The sequence below is a fragment of the Podarcis cretensis genome, assembly GCF_951804945.1.
Source record: "Podarcis cretensis genome assembly, chromosome: 7".
NCBI lineage: Eukaryota > Metazoa > Chordata > Lepidosauria > Squamata > Lacertidae > Podarcis > Podarcis cretensis.
Genome location: NC_137176.1, coordinates 56,233,649 through 56,246,492, shown reverse-complemented (window position 1 = coordinate 56,246,492; position 12,844 = coordinate 56,233,649).

Here is a 12,844-nt window from a genome sequence, read left to right as displayed (position 1 = left end):
TAACAACATATAGTTTGAGATTCATGGAGCTGCTTAGATTCATGCAATGGACTTGAGCAAAGCTAGTGCATTTTTTGACACTTTCTTAGTTCTTTTTGACACACTCACAGTCTGCTTTTGAAATTCAGACTGCAATCCTGTGCAGCCTTATTACCCGCAATTAAGCCTCACCGATTTGGGGACTTACTTCTGAGTAAATTGGGATCATACTGCTCCCCAAGTTTCTAAAGCAGATTGCCAACAAACAAGGGGGGGACAAATCTAAAGCCCCTTAGATTTGTGGAACTAATTTCATGGTATTTGGGCTCCTATTCATATATACCTTATGCTTTCTCAGAACATACCCATCTGCTGTACACTCTATTGGCAAAGTTAAACACAGGTGGGTAATGTATTACCAGCACACAGCATATAAAAGCCAGGCACAGATCTTTCTTAAACATATGCATGGAATATCCTCGGTCAGTGAAACTAACCTTAAGCTGCTTAAGTTATGCAACATAAAGCACAGTTTAGCATCAAATATAAGCAATCACAGAGATTCTGGAGTAAAACAAACATTAGCAATGAAAAGAATAATGCTCCGCTGTGGCTAAATGTCAATATAAATAGCAATGTGCTACAATTAAAGTTGATTTGGCCTTTCCAATAGAAGTCTGATTTTCTGGGATTAATCTCGACCTTTTCAAGTTGCATCAGGCTGAAATAAGTTGTCAGAACAGATGTGAATTTTATTTGCAAAGAACAATTGTAATGTTGTAACCCTTAGAGGGCCAATGTTCTCCAGATTGCCTGGCAGATGAATGCATCAGACATGGACATTTTGATAATTGTAGTCATGGAGCAAAATCCTTCCATGTCAAAAGATGACAATGATTTTAATTTTCATAAAAGAAAGATGTACAGTGGATGTGTTTACCTTGGATGACTGCTTCTGCAGCACTGAGACATTTTCCATTGTATATCTTTGTAATATGGCTGAGATCTCAACACCCAAGCATTATCATATCTCCATGAATTTTTTTTTTTTTTTTGGGGGGGGGGTACTCTGGCCCTGTTATGAGATCTTTTACCTATTACATAGTTTTGGAAGTCTAGGGGGTTCAATTCATTAGACTCAATTTAGGTAGAATTGGCTGGAAATTATGGCTTTCACTAAAGCTCCCCCATCATACCTTTCACCCCATAATTCAAACACTGTCTCTGTGCAACAATTCACAAAGTAAGAAATCTTTTCTTAATCTAAATAGGCAGAAAACCCTGAATTATATTACAGAATTTAGAAATTTACAGAAGAAGAGAAGTGCTGCCACCACCAGATGCCAAAAATGAGGCTGCAATCTTATGCATATAATTGTAACAGCCCACTGAAACTTATAAACAAGCACAGGGTTGAGCTACAATTGTAAGCATACCACTAAAATCAAAAGGACTTACTTCGGCTGAATGGGGCTTAGTCCCAGAGAAATGAGTACAGCGGTACCTCGGGTTAAGAACTTAATTCATTCTGGAAGTCTGTTCTTAACCTCAAACTGTTCTTAACCTGAAGCACCACTTCAGCTAATGGGGCCTCCTGCTGCCTCTGCGCCGCCACCACGCGATTTCTGTTCTCATCCTGAAGCAAAGTTCTTAACCCAAGGTACTATTTCTGGGTTAGTGGAGTCTGTAACCTGAAGCGTATGTAACCTGAAGCTTATGTAACCCGAGGTACCACTGTATACAATTGCAGCCTTCAATGGGGATGTCAAGTTTCACTTCTCCTTATTCCACCCCCCACCCCATTCTAACATTTGGTTTGTACGATTTTGATAGAGCTGATCTCCATGCAGTACCATTTCCACAGGAAGAAAAAATGCCCCCTTTCTCTGCATAGATCTGAATAATGTGCTGATTACAGTCTCAATATGCTGGAAACGGGTGGGGAAAAGATTTGCAGGAGAGGGGTAAATTTAAATCAAGTTTGCTTCCTAAGTGGAATCAGCCAGTGTCAGTGCCGGATTTACATATAAGCTAAACAAGCTATAGCTTAGGGCCCCACTCTCTTGGGGGGCCCCTAAAAAATTAAAGGGGGAAAAAACCTGGATGTACATTTCCAAAATATAAGATAAAAAACAAATAAAATAAAACTTACATACAGCAACAGTGCTTTGGGCTGTGTAGGCTCCTGTGATGTAAGTAATGGGCTGGGCCCCACTTGCTAGCCTGCTCCCTAAAATATCACTGGTTTGCTCATTTCTGTATCAATTACTTTGATAAAATACATATTTTGTTATGTGCAAATGGCATTAGGTCCATAAATTACCATATAGCATATATTCAACACAAAAAACAGCTACAATTTGTTGTTGACAAAGGACAGCTGGACATATAAAGGGTCCCATTCCCTTCAGTAGCTTAGGGCCTCTTCAAACCTAAATCCGGCCCTGGCTAGTATAGAGGGCCAGAGACACCTTTCTGACACCAGCGTCACTGCAACTTATCTAAGTGGTTCTAGGGAGAAGCTTGGTTACCTGGACGCACCAGTGGAACCAATCCAGCCCTGCCACCAGTGCGTCTGTGCAGCCCAAACTTCACAACTACCCCACCCTAGTCCCCATTCAAGTAAGCTGCAGGGACACCAGTGTTGGGGGGGCAGCTGCTTATGCACCAAACTGACCACTAATGATCCTATGATAAGTATTTGCTGTACGTATGCATGAACACCAGTGGATGGCACTAGTCGCTGTACAAGATGTCAGAGACAAAACAAGACTACGCAGCTCACTTCCCCTTCCACATTCACCCAACATTCTTCTGGACATGCTACGTGATTGGTCACAGAGTTTGGTTAAAGAAAAACCGTGTTGCAGGGCCAATTGCTTGATCTGGACTATGAGTTGGAAGCAGAAAGCTTTGAACTTTTGCTCTTGCTATAGTTCCAAATGGAACCAACCCCTCACTTCCCATCCATATTGTTTGCAATGGGATTTCTTTCCATTACAAGTTGCAATTGTGTCTGTACAGGGAGGGGGGAATCTGATTGCAGTCAGGACCATGGAGCAATCCAGTTTGTTGACAATGCCCGCCCACCCCACCCCCTGCACCATGCCAGCTATTGTTTAATGAAAAAGCAACTATGCAAGACCAAACTACATGACAAAACATCACATCTACTTTAGTCCAAAATTGTACCAACTCTGAAATTGTATTCAAGATTTTTTATCCAAAGTGGACATCTTGCAACTCAAAGAATTGTAGTTGCAGGTCATTACCTTATTTGCATTTGCATTTGCTTATTTTTATTTTTTAACTTTAGAGTGTTCCATTTGGATTTTGCATTTAAAAAGAAAGCAAAAGTGGATGTTGCTGCGAGTGTAATTCCCTGTGGAGGTTTATCTAAAAGGAAATAACCTTTCTCAAACATATCCTCCCAGCCAAGCACACAACTCTGATTCTTGAAATGAATTTGTTTATTATTTTGTCTTTCTGGGACCTTAACCTCTATGCCCAGAGAACTCTGGAAACTAGAGTATTTTTGTTGACAAAGACAAGGTAATTGGTCTGAATTGGCTCTCTGGTGAGCTGGACCTTAGACAGACGAGGGGAAAGACAGAGCATCCTTTTTCTTTTTCTTTTATGTATAGCAGTCAGAAGATGTCTCTGAGGCTTCCTATACGTGACTTCACATTCTAATGCGTTTGCACCAACAGATGGTTTAGATACAAATCTGTTAACTTCATTTGGGCAAATGGTCCCATACCAGAAACAAAATCCAGTTTAAAAAAAAAACACATTTTGCTTGAAGCTGTAAGTTAACATTTTCAAAGAAGTTGGAGAAAATTTTACTAGTGTCTATTATGTTAATCATCATACCTGTCATCAGATAATAGGCTTCTGTAACAGACGGGGACTCTAAAAGGAAATTTATGCTTTTTAAAAGGGCATTAAAATGTCTTTGTACATTTTGATTTATGTGTCTTACACACACACACACACACACACACACACACACACACTTTTACATGTTTGCAATTTCCCATCAGTTTTGTTATGATCATTTCTGCTTCAGAATAAGTTAGTATCTGCTCTGTCAAGCATAATGAGGCAGGTTCTTCTTTTGCTGCTGTTGTTATATTAAAAAAAAGTGTCATTGCTGGGAAGGATCTGAGCAGTGAATGAAAGCTGGGGAAAAGTCTGCTTGGGGAAACCTAATTACTCCTCAGGGAACTTCCAACATCTCTGAGTCCTTTCTTGACAAGGTAGCCTATTGGGTAGCTGCCATGAAAAGCAAAAGTACGGCTTTTATGGGTGTTCAACTGTGTTCTGCAGGAGCTCAGAAACACCAAGGCCAGAGGATTTACCACATGGGGCCGACTTTTCTATTCTTGCTGATATTACACTACTGTAGCTGTTAAAACTCAACAGCCTTCTCACACACACACACACACACACACACACACACACAGGCTGAATTTGTCATTATGGATGTGATTACAGATGCAATTAAATGCTTTAAAATCAGATAGATTAGAATGGACAATTGAACACATGTGTAACTGCTTCCCAATTCTGGTAAGCATTATTGGGGGTCTCACCTCTCTCTCCACCATCAGAGGTGCCTTTGGATTAAAGCGGATTCAGATGTTCAGGTCTGAAAGGCAACTGCCATAGGGACCTGTCTCCTTACAGACAGAATGGTAGTATTTGCTGATGTGTGTAGTCAAAGCTATGGCAGGAGCATCACCAAGTGAGCAGCTACTCAGACCCTGCCAGAATGTGCCACATATGCACATTTTCCAGGCTAGCCCCAATGACAACTTGTGCTTGCATGATTATGCCTGTTTTCTTTGGGAAATAGGCAAATTGCATTTATTCGTTTTCTAAATGGAACTGTTCCCAGAGCTTTGAGTAGGTTATAGGGTGAAACTGGGTTTTCTCAATGGGCTTAGAACAGGAGCCTCTGAGAAGAAAATGCAGAGCCCTCCATCCCCATCACCACCAGCCTAGTCCCCTGCACCAGCATGCTTGTTTGTATTAAATTCTCCAAAGGGAAAAATGATCATGATGAGGTTGCTATTAGTGACTTTCAAAGTTCATCAGTAGAAAATATAAAGCGGAAAGAACTAACAAAACCCAGGGCAGTGATTTAGAATTGCATAGTTGGGATTTTAATAGCTACAACTACAGAACTCTAAATGCCAAAAGGAAACAAGCAATGTGCGAATAGAGTAGCAACATTTCCCACTACCTGTACTCAAAATACGGAAGAGATCATTGATGCTCTGTGGGTGGATATGCCAGGACTTTAAAAATATTTCAGATATGGATGTTAGGTTATTTGGATATCCTAGCTGGCTATCAGTTTCCTAGAAGGGGCTGCTATTTTTAAAATCAGATGCCTCCTAGTGGCTTGCTCTGTGTCTACCTTTGTATCCTAGAATTTAATAACTTAAGAGGCTCTGAAAGCTGACTCTAAATCCTGCTCTGCAACAGATATTCTAGGAGTCCCAAAAACTTACAAGGGAATCGGTATTTTACAAAAAACAACAAAACAGGATGGATTTATTACTGTACCAAGACAAAATGCTTCATCCCACATAACATAGCTTTACTTACTAAGCTAGTACAGGGCTAGAAAACCTCTTGTCCAGATGTGGGGGACGTTATCCCTCCATATGCTGCTGAACTACAACTCTAGCAAGCATCAGTTAGCAAGCATGGCCAATAGCCAGGGATGGTCCCATTGAAATCAGTGCAGCTTACTTCTGAGTAGATATGCATTGGATTGCAGTGTGGGAGTTGGAAGATCAAAATGGCACTAGCATGTGTGTGGCTGATGTTGCACAACTGATATTTGCTGCCCTTTATTTTCAACCCTATCTAATGCCAGGAGGTGAATCACTTCACCCTGCCTAATGGCATTACAACCTTGATATCAACTCTTCAGTTATGCAGGTGTATGGAAACTTTTTTGTTTGATGGAACCGATGCTAGACAAAACTTGGTTGGAAAAAACTAAAGCATCTGGTGGGAAAATAGAATGCACCAGGGCAGTTTCCTATTGCTGTACATTATTATTACAATCAATATCACTTATGTTCAGTCATGTGGATTGTCTTCATATTAGTTATGCTTCATTTTGTATTATGAAAAAGGATATATTTGAAAACTGATCAACATAAATTATGCAGCTCCTAAGTAATTTCTGACTGTGTTTCATATGGTGAATTACTAGTCTAGAGTTATCTTGATTTCAATGTGCTTAATTTGTGTTACATTAAAACTGGAGAGGGTGTTACATTTATTCCATTAAGAGTAACTATGTTGGGTCAAGCAAGCAAGGGTCAACTCTGTCACTGATCTGGCTTATAGGACAGAAACCACACCCCACAATTATATAAGAGAAGTCACTTCAAATTTAGAATCCTCTCAATACCAATGGATGTTTGATTTCAGAAGTTTGCTTTCTTAGGAAAAACCAGGAACTTTATCTCAATAAGGAAACAGATCAAGGCTGTGCCTTGGAATACAATCAAGTGAAAGATGGAATTCAGCTTTGATAACAACCATGTCTACTCAGAAGTAAGTTCTATCGAATTCATTGTGCCTTATTCCCAGGGTAAGTAGATTTTGAATCAGAGGTAGCAGGTGTGCTGGCTTATTGCCACAACACTTTCTTCCATTCTGCCTGAACTATGTTCTTATTTAGTTCATGAGTATTTAAGCCTATAGGCATGAAGCTAAAATCAAATCTGTTCTAACGCAGTAGAGCTCAGGGTTATGTTTGGGAAAGGGAAGTTTTCCACTCTCACCCTGTACCCTTCTTATGAAACATAACCCATAGGCTTCTCATACAAATCCTTCCATTAGGTAGAGTGATTCAGGTGCCTCAGGCAGCAGCTGCTGAGGGATGACAAGATCTTGGAGTACAGAGCTGTGTGTGCCATGTGGTCTGGGCTTGTGCCCTCTAAGCTTGCCTGTTGCCCGCAGGTGTTGTGGCAGCACCAATCTGATCAGCTTCCATACATGGAACGGGAAAGTAGCACTATCTTCTGCTTTGCCTCAGGTGGCAAAATAACTTAAGCTGTCCCTGCATATAAAATCTAAAAAAATGTTATGATTGTGTACCTGCCTGCCCCAATATTGCTTTAGCCCATCAGTTTTGTATATAAAACCACTATACTTGGTTTCACCGAGCAATGGCATGCATATCTCCACAGACCAAATAAGAGATATTGAGATATCCACCCTGGGTATCACATTGCAGCCCTGGTGGGAATAACAGCTTATATGGTTGTTTGACATATATATCTGTGTGTTCCAAAGAATGTATAAAGCAGCCATACAGTGGTGTGTATCAAAGACATTACAAACTTTAGGTCTGGTCCAGAAACATATAAATGAACCTGATCAGTGGGATCATTAAGTATTTAAAGCCCATGGAACACAAGAAACTATCTTTTTTCAGCTCACTGTTTTTTACACTTGGATTCATAGAGCTGGAATTAGTCCAACCCTTTGCCAATGTAAGAAACCTACAGCAACTACAGCATTCTGATAGGCAGTCATCCAGCTGCTGTTCCTAAAAACAGCTAATAAAGAAGAATCTATTACTTTCTGAGGCAACCTATTCGACTGTCAAACAGCTTATACCATCCAAGGGTTCTTCCTAATCTTTAGTCTAAAGAATTTTTATTTTTATTAGAATCCATTGGTTTGGGTGCAGAGCAACAGAAAACAAATTTGCTCCATCCGTTCAGTTATTCTATAAAATGGTCACCTGAATTTACATATATACAACCCTACATTTCTAAGCTGTGGTTGAAAGCAACTCTGTACTGGTAAGTAAGAACATCATTTCGACAGCAAACAAGAGTGGAAACCACTTTAGACTCTTGGAGTAAAGTCACTTTACTTTGGGATAAGAGCTGCTAGTACGTACAATGTCCACACACACTAATGGTGCTTTCACATGGTCAATGTAGTCACAGCAGAAGCATAAGGAGAAGTCTTCTGGATCAAAACAAGAGGGCACCTGAGTTAGCATCATGCTTCCCACTATACCAGACTTTTGGGAAGTCAACAGTGAAGGCAATGACTGGCCACAGTAACTGGTATTCAGAGGTACACAACTTCTGAATATGGAGAGTCCACTGAGTTAGCATGGCTAAAGGCCACTGAAAAGCCTATTCACTAATGTCCTAGCACACACTGCTTCCACGTCAGGCCTACTTGCATTCAGTATGGAAGTCCAAAGGTGTTTCTAAGTGTATTCAGGTGATCACACTTAGAAACCCTTTGTTGTCAGGGTACCTGGCCACAGAGAAGATGCTACGCATTAGCATTCAAACATATATAGGCATATTCAGCTTCCCTTGCTGTGAACAGGAAGACTTGAAGTGGAGCCAGTGCATGTTGGGACACTGGGTACAATGCTTCTTTTCATGAAGCCTCTCTCAACTTTATGCCCACATGCATTTGCCCCAAAAGGATGGAGAGGGCTACTGTGTTGCAATGGAAGGGGAAATGCTTCCTTGGAAATGTGGCTCAGTTTCAGAGCATTAAACGATGAGAAGCCCTTTCTGTTTTGAAATCTGGTAACCTATGGCTCTCTGTGTGCTTGGAAAACTCAGCAACTGTATTAGTAAAACGGCCATGGAGCAGTAGAAGGAAAATAGGTTGCTCTGGCTTCATGCCACTACATTACCATCTGAGTAAATGGTAGCTAGCCATGTGTTCTGTCAAATACACAAGGCATGAAATTGGTCTAAGATTAGCCCTATGTGCCATTAATCCCGGAGTAGTTCTGGCCTTACAACAGCATACGATGAAAGAGACTTCTGATTGGTTGGAGAATATTCTGTATCAGGAGCACATCATTCCTTGGTTGTTTATTATAAGACTGAAAAGAAGCCACATGCCCATCTTGCTTTATGTTTTCCCTTTGCCGGCGGGGAGGGAATCAGTTAAATAGAATAAGCAAGCAGCTCACAAAAGGTAAACACCAAGAAGAGAAGATAACCAGATGGGATACTGTCAAGGTAGGTTGCATTTTTCTCTCAATTTAATGATAAACTCTTACAATTGATAAAATCTTCAAGCCAGCCTATGTTTGGTACAGAAAATAATTTGTTCAAGGGAAGCATCTGTTCATTATCATTCAAGGGTTTAATTGTATGTTTCTTATAACCTAGAGGTGTTTATATACTAACCACATGCATTTCCGTATGTCCAACATCTAAGAGAGAACAGGTTTTGTTTTGTTTTTTCGTCTCACAAAGAAAGGTAGCTTCAAATTAGGAAACAGACAATATACAAGGAATGGAAGCTTGTGAAAACTCAAATGATTGTTCAACGAATTCTACAACACCAAAAACCTATGAATGGTTTCTAGGGATGGAAGGGTCAGTTTATTCTGGTCCACATCAATTTCACATGTACTTATTCATAAGTCCATTTCTTTTTTCCATTTGAATTTTTAATATATATATTTGGGAATTCATATGTAAATTTGTATTTAATATGTACTTAAATGCCCATTTTATCACAAAATATGTACTTAAATATACCATTTTATCTCAATGTGAATGCTTTAAAAACTTATTTTATCCTAAATACAAAATTTTAAAACGCTTTTTGGTACTTTCTTGATTCAAGAACTATATCACAAAATTGGGGAAGTGTGAAAACTGAAGGCTAATTATGTTCTGATCTGTACATTTGTCTGGAAAATTTGAATTAGATCAGGTCACTTAAAAATGTGGACCATTCTTCTCTAGCCCTAGAGGTATCAAGTCTAAGTCAGTAGTGGGCAACTTTGGGCCCATGGGCCAAAGCAGGCCAGCCAAACCTTTGTGGTTGGCCAACAGGCTGCCTGAGTGAACCAAATCTACCTTTCCTATGCTTGACCATCATATGACTTCAGGTGTGCACAAGACGAGAAAGTTCATAAGAGGAATTCAAACTGTGGCTGCAAAGGAAGAATCAGGAACGCACCCCAAGAGACAGAAAAAGGCTTCAAATTCAAAAATTACCCAGTTCAAGCTGCATATGTTTCAACCACCTGACATCTAACTTTTCCCCACTGCTCTTGTGCTGATGTAGATGGTGGGGGGAGGGCATTGGCAGCTTTCTGCCCCATGCCAAAGCCCCTCTACTACCCACCACTTGACAGGGTTCTGAACCAGCTGCTCCTCCTGTGCTGGAAACTTTAGGGAGAAAAGTACTGAACTCAAGGGCAACTGACACAATAAATGTCAGATGCAGTTTTGAAGTTACAAGATTTATTGCTGAGGTCTCAGTCCCATTTCCAGAGTTATTTCTTTTTTGTTTATGGCTTGTACTCATATATTTACAGTGTAGTATTGATGGAATGTATTCAGTAATATTCTCCACTCCAGGTGCAATAAAAAATGACCTCAAAGAATGTGCTGTGGGGCATTTATCTATACTTTCATTGCAGCTTCCTGTATAGAATTAAGTGAAATTTTATGCCTGACTTGCTTTAATACCTTTAAGGGGCCCCAAATGAGTTCTTGTCCAAGGGCTCCGAAACTCTAGGGCCACCATTGCCTGCTTAGATGTTTAATCGCTGAAGGACATGGTAATGAACATAGGACAGAGCTGTAGAACCTTCAGCACTATTCAAAGATGGTAGTGCCTTGCACAGCATATCTTGGTAAGACAATACATGTAACACTAGTATATGCCTATGAAATTTTGGACAGAATGCATATCAATGATACCTATTTCCCCAAATGAAGTTGTTAAGTTGTTAAGTTTAATTTCACACAGAAATGGAGAATGCCTGTATGCATGTTGCTAAGGGTTTGACCGTGGAAAATTCCACTGGTGTTCTCTGCTAGCATTCACTTGAGTGTTTAACCTTAGAACATGTGACTAAGGTTTTTAATCACAAATTCACCATTTTGAAGGTAGTTGCCTTTGCCTTTTGTTCCTAGGCACAGTCAGAGAAAGAGTTGGTAAGATGCCTCTCCAGGAACTGCATGGCCTTAGGCTGGATGCAATCTATGCAAACTATGGGAGAGGCAGAACATTTATTTCAGCTCTGATCATAATTATGTTATATATTTAAGAAAAAGAATCTATGCTTCCATATGCATATGATTTATACAACTTTCTGGATGTATCATTGATGTTTTTGTGCCTGTTTTTGAAGAAGTTCTGGTTTGAAGAATAATTATGGGTCTGGACAATTTTTATTCCAAAAGGATTCAGTTTTTATGCATCTAATTGCTTCATGCTGAACAATATTAATATCCGCAATAGTTGTTTTAGCTCATATTGAATCCAATAATGTCAGGTGACCCAGGCCTTTATAGTCATGGCTTTACAGGACAGACAAGACTGGATACAACTAATGAAATTAATCACCAGGGGAACCATTTTTAAATATCCATCAACCCTCCCACTAACACACTTTTTTTAGATGAAAGGATGCAAAATAATAATAATAATAATGAGATCTTCCAAGGACAGGCCCACTCCTCATGGGTTGCCTTGTAGATATAGGGGAAGGACCATGGCTATGCTTGCCCCTCTATCATGTATACTGGATTCTGAGCAATGTGAACAATAAGAATGATACATGATGAGTAAATATAAGCATGATCTACTTTAGTTCAATCACTATCAGTATTAGAAACATAGAAAAGTGAAGTGCCCCAGCATACAATTCAAAAAGATGACATCAGAATTTACTGTAAGTGGATACATATTCTAATAGTTTGATTCACAACTATAGCCTATAAGCAAAAATACACAAAATATATTAGCAGCAGCGATTCATGAATGTAAATGTGGTGCTAATCAGGAAAAAGAGACTAAGGAGTTACAGTACATAAATCCCCCAAAGCCCTCAGCCTAATTAGTGAAGATAAACTGGTTGACAGATTGCACAGCTCGAAAAACATACAGCAAAGAAGGTTATAATATTTATTATTGTGGTATAAAGAGACTGATTAGACAGCCCTCACCCCCCCATACATATAGATCTAATCGCTAGCTTCCACAAAGGATAACAACTTGCTCTGTCTGCTTGGTTTGATAAATTAATCCAGATCAGGTCCAAATAAAGGGATTTGCATTCTTTAGAGATTAATGAACTTCATGCTAGTAGAGAAGCATCCTCACCAAATGTGTTAATTGCATTGCTGCTAACTAGAACAAAATACACCATTGCAGAACTGAGGGCAACTTCTCAGATTATACAAACACATCCATATATAGGGAAATGTGCAAATCCAAAGTGTTGGGGAAGTGTTGGGAGTTTGGCGTCCCTGGTATGATGTGAATATAATAATAATAATAATAATAATAATAATAATAATAATAATAATATATTATTTATACCCCGTCCACATTGGAAACTCTGGGCGGTTTCCAACCGAATATTAAAAACACAATACAGCGTCAAACATTAAAAGCTTCCCTAAACAGGGTCGCCTTCAGATGTCTTTTAAAAGTAAAATAGTTGCTTATTGCCTTGACATCTGCTGGGAGGGCGTTCCACAGGGCAGGTGCCACTACCAAGAAGGCCCTCTGCCTGGTACCCTGTAACTTCACTTCTCGCAGTGAGGGAACCGCCAGAAGGCCCTCAGCGCTGGACCTCAGTGTCCGGACTGAACGATATAAGCTCATAGACCACCAGCCAGGCACAACCACACATTTATCAAGGTGGGTGCCTAGACATGCACAGGGTTCCTGCAACTTGGACATTCATATGTAAGGAAACTGTAATACCTGAAGAAGCCTATGATTGTCCAAACACTATTCAAACTAGAGATGGATGAGCTTTCCCCCACTCAATTCAGATTCTGAAAGCCTCTGAGGCTTGGAAACATCC